The following is a 10,007-nucleotide window of genomic DNA, read 5'->3' as shown; positions in this document are numbered from 1 at the left end:
AGAATATATTCATACCTACAAATGTCTTTAAGGATTCTGGCATATCACAGAGAATTGACCCTGAACTAGTATCTGCTATTGACCTGTATGTTAAAGAAGGTGTATTGAGCACAAAAGAAATGAAGCGTCTATTAAAAATCCAAGTAAAGAACAATTTTAATCAAGCTGGTCATGTTCTACCGGAATCCTCAAATAAAAGGTTCTTTCCTCGGAATTCAACCATTCATAATCATATAACAATTTCTAGACGGAAGTTATGTAAATCTCTTATTGATCAAGAATGTCTCCAGTCAAAGATTAAGGAATGGAGGGAAGCAGATCCTACTATAAGTATATTCTTCAGACCGAAAGGTTTGTCATTAATATGGTTTTTTTTAAAGTCTTTTACCGATTGCTATCACAAGTCACTTTCTCAATTGCTTTTACAAAACCAATATTTTTAAATTTCAGGGAATTTTACAGAAGATGTTAGTATAGACAGTGACTATGATGATGACAATGTGAGACTAACAGGTACAAAAGAAACCTCCTTACTTTTTGTTTATCAAAATGGATGGCAGAAAAGGTTGTTGGCTAAATATGGTAATGAACTAGTGTTGCTGGATGCAACATATTGTACCACCCGTTATGCATTGCCACTTTTCTTTTTTGTGGTAAAAACCAATATAGATTATCAAGTTGTTGGTTTATTTGTATGTGAAAATGAAACTGAGGATTCAATCAGTGAGGCTCTATCATTTATTAAGTCTTGGAATACTGACCTAAGTCCTAAATATGGAATGTCAGACTATTGCGTTGAAGAAATTAAAAGTTTGGAGAAAGTTTTTGAAGGTGAAAATTTACATATGCATTAAATTGGATTGCAAAACCTTAGATGTTCTTAAAAATTTTACAATTTACTGGTAAAGTAACATTAACAAAGAGTGAATGATTTATTTTATATCCATGTTTATTTTAGGCTGCGTTGGATTTATATGTGATTTTCATCGTGAGCAGGCATGGGATCGTTGGCTAAAAACAAAATCTAATGGTTTAGTGGAAGATAGGTTAAAGATTTTATGCTTATCAGAATGATAGCACGTGCAGACACACTTGAAGTATGTGAGGCTGCAATACAAAATTTGAAAAATTCTTCATATTGGAAAAATCAAGAAACTCTAAGAGATTATATATCAAGATATTGGTTACCAATAAAACATGTAAGTTTTATTTGTTGGGAGTTTGATACTTAAACTTTATTTCTTTTGAAATGATTGTACATATTCTTCTTCCTTTTAATGTACCTAAAATATCATTTTAAAGCAAGCAATATAAGATAACTTTGGCATAATGGGATCCATTAAATATAGCTTCTTGTTTTTTTTTAATCAGTGTTGGGTGAAAGCATATCGTCAGACCCGTTTATTAGTCAATTGTAACACAAACAATGGTGTAGAGCGACAACACAACACATTAAAACATAAATATCTTTCAAATCACCAGCATAGTTCTCTCAGTGGGATGTTAACTGTAGTGATTGAGGATTTTCTTTGTGATAAGTATGAGAGGTATTTTAAGCTTAAAACAATGTTACTGATAAATTTTAATTTTCTCAATATCTTTTATGGATAAAAAATATTTAAATAAAGTTGTGATAAATTAATTTTTAAATACGTATTTCATAATTAAAAAAATAACTTTTTTTTATAGCTATATTGACAACAATCGGTTAATGAGCTCTAAATACATGCGTTACTCTGATGATATTGATGATTGGATGATAGATCGCCCTCGACCAATGCTGAAACATTGTCTTGTTAAGAAATCACTAGCTGATAATTTAGAGATAACAGGAATTACAGTTGAAGGATCTGGAAAGTTCTCTTTGCGGTATTGCAAAGACAACACAGAGCGAAATTGTGTGATAGATTTTGGGGATAAAAACAAAATGCCTAGTTGTACCTGCATGGATTGGAAAAGGTCATATTATCCCTGCAAGCATTTCTTCATTGTTTTCAAAAAGTATCCTTGTTGGAACTGGGAATCAATCTCTCCTTTGTATAGAATGTCTCCATATCTAAATCTAGATATTGAAGATGATAAAGCAAAGACAAAATTAACTAATGATATACCAAGTATATCTACTTATGCAAGTGAAATCTCCAACAATGAATATGAAGCATCTACTACTAAGCAAAATGAAGTGTTTGAGATGGCAGATCCTCTAAAGGTAAGAAATACAGGGAGGAAATCTATTACTACTGAATCACTAAGAAGCCTTTTGAATGAATTACGAAGTCTCAGTTTTCTTATTGAACATGATGATGATCTTCTTGAAAACATATATAAGGAGTGAAATAAACTCATCAGAAGTGTTAAAAGTGTTGTACCTAAAGAAAGTTGTTTGCCACTACTGTCTAATAAAATAAGAAAAGGACCTAAGCATAAAGGCTTTAATAAATATCATAAGCTACCAGCCCCAAAAAGAAAAAGTACGAAATTTAAACGTGTTGGAGAAAAAAAGGAAAAATTATTGGCAGCTTCTAAAATCGAAGTAACATTTAAACCAGAAAAAAAAAACAATGTAGAAGCTGAAATAGTAAATGATAATTTGATAGATTATGAAAACTTAATTGAGTTTACAGCTGAGCACATAATCGTTTACAGTGATGAGGAAAATACAAGTAATGACGAAAAAAACTGCATAAGTAAACAAAATCTCTGTCAGAGTGAGTTGTCAGATATATCAAACAATGGATGGCTATCCGACAATATTATAAATATATTTCAAAACATGATGAAAGACCAATTCAAAGAAGTGAATGGGCTGCAAGACACTGTTCTTGGACAAAATCTTACCTTTAATATTTACAGAAACATACCATTTGTTCAAGTTTTGCATGATGGTCATAATCACTGGGTAGCAATTTCAACGTATGGATGTAAACCTGGTGAGGTTTTCCTGATGGACAGTCTGTTTTGTGGTAAAATTGCAAATCGCACAAAACGACAGATATGTGCCATCATGAATTCCACACATGATAAGTTAACTGTTAATGTATTACCGGTTCAACAACAGACAAATGGGGTAGATTGTGGCGTCTTTGCTATTTCTTTTATTTATCATATTGTAAGTACAAAAACAAATCCAGACAATATAACATTCTCTATACCAGAGATGAGGGTACACATGCTGCATTGCATTAAGGCTAACAAAGTTTCTTCTTTCCCTCAATTGTTAGCAGATTGCAAAAGATGCATTCAAAAGGACATTTTTATCGAACTTTTTTGCAGTTGTAGAATGCCATGGAATCCTGTGGAAAATCGAATCAAAGAGAAGCAAATGGCGCAGTGTAGTCGGTGTGAGCAGTGGTTTCACAGAATGTGCGAACGCATACCGGATTTTGTCTTTTTTAAAAAGAACCGTAGGTCACCATGGTATTGTTATTGTTGTGCACAAACAGTTTAGTGAATATTCGATCAAGTATTGTACCAAATAATAATAATCTTTACAACAATGATAAAAATAATAATAGCGTGTTTTTTTCTGATTGGACCGGCTTTACTAACATAAATATTGTAACTAATTAATTGCCCTGCAAAAGGAAACAAATCACCGAATTCCAGTTTTCGGCAATTTAAAAAAAAAACACATTCTTTTTTCAGATAGTTTCTGGACTTGGTTCTGCCATACAGTTTTCTCGAACAACGCTCAACAATTTACAACGTTGAATAGACCTATGCAAAGGACTTACTTCCTTGAAGGGGGTGGCGTCCCAAAGTCATTTTAGGCTAATCTTGGACTTACTTCCTTTTGCTATGGCAGGGCTATAAATATCGCTAGTATACTTAGAGATTTCTAGCAGAAGTTAAAAGTACAGATCGTGCGAATATCAACAGTACAATAGAAGTCAAAAGTACAATATCAGTTGTATTTCTGACTTCTGTTCTATATTGCTAATGAAAGATATAACTTGTTATTTATAGCTATTCTACATTTAGCGATAACTAACAGATATCAAAAGAACAAATCTTACAATAGAAGTCAAAAGTACAATGCGAGTTGTATTTCTGACTTCTGTTCTTCATCGCTAATGATATATCTGTATTATGTCTAACACAAGTCAAAAGTACACAAACTAAAGTTACGGCAACCGCTTCGAACTTGAAAACGAGTCGTACTTTTGACTTCTATTATATATCGCTAACCTACTTAAATAGTCAGTCCTGTAAAAAACAAAAATAAATACCGGTCTTATAAATGTCCGATTTTTTCAAAACTATGGAATATCTATTTTTCTTCATTTGATTGTTTACGCATTATTTTTAAAAAAATAGCCAGAATTTATTATTTTTTAAAAATAAAAAATTCGGTTTACAATTAGTGAAAATGTTTAGTTACATTTAATTACATTAAACACAAAGGAATTTAATTTTCGAACGTTCAAATTTTAGAATTTTCATTGAAGTATTGAAAGTTTGTGTAAATAATAAAATAAACGCAAACAAAAATTTATTAAAAAACTTTTATTTTTCAGTTTTTATGCATCTACAACAAGCAAGAAAAAGGCGCCTCATTAACAAAAAACAATTTTGTTTGAGATTTAATTCTTAAGATAAAGGTATTGTTTTTATTTTAATTAGGCGCCACTTTCACAATCATACGACTCATAAATGCAAAAAAATTTATTTCTCAATTATTTTTGTTTGTCACGACAAGTTGGATATTAAAATAAACGAAAATGACAGTGATGCAGCTGTTAATTTTGAAAATAACAACGAAAATTTAAGCGATGTTCTCGAATTTATCATTGCCGGAAAAAAAAAACGAACCCATAAACGCCACAAAAAAAAAAAAAAGAAGACTGTGTTTATTTAATTCAGAGTGAGAAAAAGAGTATTCGTGGGTTGAAAAATGCAGCAATGAAGCCAGTCATCAAAATAAAGCGAGATGTAAGCTATGCAACGCATCTTTTAATATTGGAAATGACGGTGTTAAAGCTTTAACTCAGCATGCAGGTTCACAAAAACACACAAAAAAAAATGTCTTAGCCGCTGCTGTTTCACAAAGAATGAAGAGTTTTTTTTTTATCATTAAAGGCAATTCACAGAATGAAAAAGTCTTCATAGCCGAGTTAACCCATGTTTTTTCATGGAGTGAAACATCACAATTCTTTTTAAGCTGAAGATTGTACAATTAAAATTATGAATCATTTACATGATGGTTTGCCATTTTCAGTTTCAACAGATGCATCAAACAAGGGAAACCGAAAAGTTTATCCAGTTGTAATACAGTATTTCACCTTATCTGAAGGTATTTGTTACAAAACACTTGACTTTTATGAAGATTCATTTGAAGACTCGTCATCTATAAAAGGTCATTTATGTCGTGTGCTTCAGGGAAAAAAATTGTCGTGAGTAAACGTAACAGCATATCGAGCTGACAACGCATCCGTTAATCATGGTGTAAATTATTCAGTTTATAAAAAATTGGTTAATCAAGGGAATCAAAACATAATTGCTGCTTGTTGCAACAATCACGTGTTACACAATTGTGCTAAAAACGCGTTGAAAGTTTTATCTTTCAACATATAAAATGTTGTTTTAAAAGTGTTTGCAGAGTTTTCAAACTCTGGCGAAAGACGAGAAGAGCTTAAAGAATGCTTTGAGTTTTGTGAGTCTGAATTTCATGATGTCGTTAGACACGTTCCACTATGAAGCGAAAATCTCAAAAAGGGGCCATAAGTGGAATTTTTTTAATACACCATTTTCATTAACTTTTTTACAACTTATTAGAAAAAATATCAAATGATATGAAAAAAATATATTTTCGTTCTCTCATGTCTACTATCCTCAGTCAGAGAAGCATTTTTTTCTACCTAGTAGAAGATAAAAAAAGTTTGCTAAAATTCGCGAACTTTTTATACTTTTCTAATTTTTATTTTTTTTTTTACTCATTTAGATGATTTTTTTATTTTTTTATTATCATAAAGCTTTATTTAGGCATTCTTTTATCTTTTTCAAAAGTAAAAAGCTTAAAATATTGAATGTAGCTTTTGCCAAATGAGTAATTAAAATATTAGGTTAAAATATAAATTTTCCGATATTGTTTTTGAAAATAATATCTCAAAAGTTCCGCAGAGTTCCACCCTGAAATGACTTTTTTATCCTAAGGGATGTTATGCCCCAAATTGCCGGAAATGGATTTATGGGCATAAGCGTAAAAAGTAAAAATCTGTGTAAAATATATTTCCCCCCACAATGAGGGGGTTGTAAACTGTACGTGGTCATTACTTCTGAACGCCAAAAGATTTTTTTTATGAAATTTGAAGTCTATTGATAAAGTTAAATTTTATTTTAAGCTTTGAAAACAATTATGTTTAAAATACTGTCTCCCCTCTCAAAGGGTTGGAGGGGGCATTATTTGGGTTCTTCATGTTCCCAAGCTCCAATAACTAGTGCTGTGACCAAAACTAAAAATTGCAACTAACTTAACTAAAAAAACCGTAATTAAAATTAGTCGACTAACTTTTTAGTCTAACTCACTTTAGTCGACTAACTTTTTAATCTAACTAAATTTAGTCGACTAACTTTTTCGCGTAACTAAATTTAGTCGACTAACTTTTTCGCGTAACTAAATTTAGTTGACTAACTTTTTAGTCTAACTAAATTTAGTCCACTAACTTTTTAGCGTAACTAAATTTAGTCGACTAACTTTTTAGCGTAACTTAAATTAGTCGACTAACTTTTTAGCGTAACTAAATTTAGTCGACTAACTTTTTAGCGTAACCATTAGCGTAGCTAAAAGTTTCGGGCTCATAGGCAAGATCTCTTGAGGGGCCCCTTTTTAGATAAATTTACTTTATAAAAAAAAGTAAATTCAGTAAATATATTATAAATTCATTAGTTTATTATTATTACAGAAAAGAACACAGTATGAAAAACACTTACAAAATACATAATATTAAAAAACTTTTTTTCTATCTTTTGCATTTGCAAAGATATACACAACTTCTTTAACATCCATTGTTGATGCTGTTTTATGCTCTATGGGTAGTAATGCAAGATGATGCAGTCTGCTTTGATTAATTACATTTCTTTTGTAATCTGTAATTATTTTTAATTTATTAAAACTTCTCTCCACACTTGCAACCGTTACGGATAATGTAAAAAATGAAAGAACTGTAAATTTCGGAAAAATCACTTTCCAATACTATATTTGGTTGCAATTATTTCAGCTAGCTGTTTAACTGTCATTGTGTGGTTTAAATCTAATTTTAATAATGTGGTAAGTTGGACAAATTGATTAGCTAGGCTGGATGTAAATACTTATGGATATTTGCTGCAAAGTGTATCACAAGCTTTTACCATATTTTGTTGCGACATTGTTAATATATTCTTAGGTTCAAGAAATGCAAAATAATGGTTGAAAGTTCTCATACCGGTGAAACGTTAATCGATTTGGGCAATTATTTTGTCAAGTGTATAATAAAAAACATTTACCTTGAATATTTCTTCACTATTACTAAAACGATAATCTGATGATAATTCATCAAAATGACGTTTAACAAATCTTCATCGTTTACACGTAAAACGCGGATCAACTTTCCACAAGATTGCTAGCACTTTAGCTTCCATTTTAAATTCTTCATATGAGTCTCGAAATATTTTTGGTTTAATATTTAAATTTTCTAATGCAGAAACTGCCTTACTTAAATCCACATCTTTTTTTTTGTCAAATTTTATATACATAATTGATTTTAGTCATGATTTTGAATAAAAATACAGTAATAAATACTAACTCAAAATTTTGAGTAATGTCGACGTTTGGGCCCTTTTTCGACGGGCCCTTAGGCTGTGGCAACTCTTGCTATAGAGCAGCTACGCGCCTAAGCGTAACTAAATTTAGTCGACTAACTTTTTAACGTAACTAAATTTAGTCGACTAACTTTTTAATTTGCGAAAAATATATTGTTACTTTTACCCAAAAAATATTTTTTTAAAATCTTGTTATGTGTAAGTTGTGAAGTGGTTTGAGCACCAATTTTTTAATAACAAATTGCTGTAAGTTACAATTTACACCTCCAAAGTATCTTTTTCAAGGTCGATTTTAAGAGTTTTTCAAGTTTTCGGAGAAAGGTTTGCGATATATGCACCTGGAACTTTGTAATAAAACTTATCTAATTAGTACCCCGTTATTATTAAGTACTTGTTTTAAATTTCAATGAAAAGCGGTTCATATCTGGATTTTTCAATTTCTAATTAAAGTGAATTATAAATTATAAAAGACGTGTGAAATCAATTTATAAACAAAAAATGGCATCATGTTTTTGAAAGGTGTGTTATGTGCAGAAGGATTTTCGGATTTCCTATATATAAAACCTGCAATGATTTTTTGAAGTAATAATACCTAATTTATTTCGTTCTATACTCATAAAAACGCAGATATTTACAATGACAGCAATAAGATTAAAACAGTTCGGCAATTAATGGTTTTTATTATTTCTATATTGTGTAATTGAACATATATCTTGTTCAACTGTCAACTTTGTTTTTCTTTTAAAAATTATTATTAAAATGCTAGTAACTAATTATCTTTTCGGTATAAAATATCAGCTGTTTTTGACGGAGTTGTTCTGCTAACAAACCAACTTTTATTTAAATCAATAAAAGAAAGTTTGGGGCAATACTAGGTACAAACAAATTAATTTTATTACCTAAATGTCATAAATTATATTACGTACAAAACAATAAACTTTTATGAATATCTTTATATTGATTTATTCGTCATAATTCAGTTTATGTTCATATAATTTCATGGTATTGACTATTCAGCTTTTTTTTAGCACTAAATCTTGTTTCAGTCGACTAAATTTAGTTAGACTAAAAAGTTAGTCGACTAATTTTAGTTAGACTAAAACTAACCTTAACTCCCACCCCTACCAATAACCGTAATATTTTGTAACACATCCTCATTTGACAGTAGTATTAAAATAAAAAATTTGGGAGTTTATTTCATGCCTAGAAAAGTATTTCATCCGTATTTCTTGAATCCTGAATACAGATGTTGTTGACATGATGTGATTATATTATGTTAAATGTTACATAACGTGTAGTGGTTTGTAACTAAAGTGGATAAATGTTGTTAATGTGTTTGTACGGTTTTGTGTGTAATTACTAATTTGTTTATATTTAAGCATGTTTGTCTGGTTTTTAATAGTAACTTTTGCGGTATGTAGTTTAATATAAATCATGATTAGAATTTGTAAGAGGCAAGTTCTCGTTGAGTTAAAAAAAGGAAAATTTTATTCATAACGTTATTGTTTATGTGAAAAACTACACATGAGGAGGATTGATGTTTTGTATAAAATCAAGGAAGTTGGAATTAATAATCCCAACTTGTGCTCTGTGCTTTAAAGGAAGAATTTAAAGTTATGAACAGGGAAGATTAAAACATTTTTTAAAGGGGAGATTAAAACATTTCTTGCCAAGCTCAAGATCAAATATGAAAGCACGGAAAAAACTTCTCTCGACTTGAGGAACGCGAGAAAGGATGGCTGGCGTTTGAACTGTACCCAAGACCTGCTACTCCCACATCAAGACCAGGAAGACCAGCTACACCATGGACTGATAGTTCGGAGAGAACTTAATGGAGAAAGGTATCCAGGTATATTAAAATCTATATGCTATGTTTTTGGTTGCTAATTTTATTTAAATGAGTACATTTTTCTAAAAATGTTTTTTTACTTGCCTGTGCTGCTGCGTTGAGGGCTAAATCAAGTCCAGGAAAGATTGACTTTTCAAAGTTTATTAAACATTCTGTTAAAAATCCAGCTCTAGCCAGGAAAATTCTTGAAAATACAAAAACGAATCCAATAATGATGAAAGCAGAAGAGGCCCTTGCATCATCAATGGTGAACCACACTTTATCAAGAATTATAAACATATCTAATGCAGAGTGTCTAGATGGATCGGAAACAACTGGAAAATTCTATATGAAAGCTGGAATGGATGGAGCCTCTTCTCAA

General features: G+C 30.7%; 1 pseudogene across 1 annotated transcript in view; it reads left to right on the top strand.

Annotated features, from left to right (window-relative positions):
• LOC145192028 (uncharacterized) overlaps positions 1-3,448 on the top strand; it is a 6,973-nt pseudogene extending 3,525 nt beyond the window's left edge. The window contains exons 5-9 of the transcript XR_016451050.1: positions 33-351; positions 451-831; positions 959-1,199; positions 1,372-1,547; positions 1,690-3,448. The product of XR_016451050.1 is annotated as an uncharacterized LOC145192028 (transcript). The remainder of the gene's footprint in view (positions 1-32; positions 352-450; positions 832-958; positions 1,200-1,371; positions 1,548-1,689) is intronic.
• The last annotated feature ends 6,559 nt before the right edge of the window (positions 3,449-10,007 follow it).

The sequence above is a fragment of the Hydra viridissima genome, unplaced genomic scaffold, assembly GCF_058129835.1.
Source record: "Hydra viridissima isolate aposymbiotic clone 2 unplaced genomic scaffold, HvirCarnegie_v1 scaffold_1, whole genome shotgun sequence".
In the NCBI taxonomy this organism is placed as follows: domain Eukaryota; kingdom Metazoa; phylum Cnidaria; class Hydrozoa; order Anthoathecata; family Hydridae; genus Hydra; species Hydra viridissima.
This window is presented reverse-complemented; position numbering and strand designations above follow the sequence as displayed.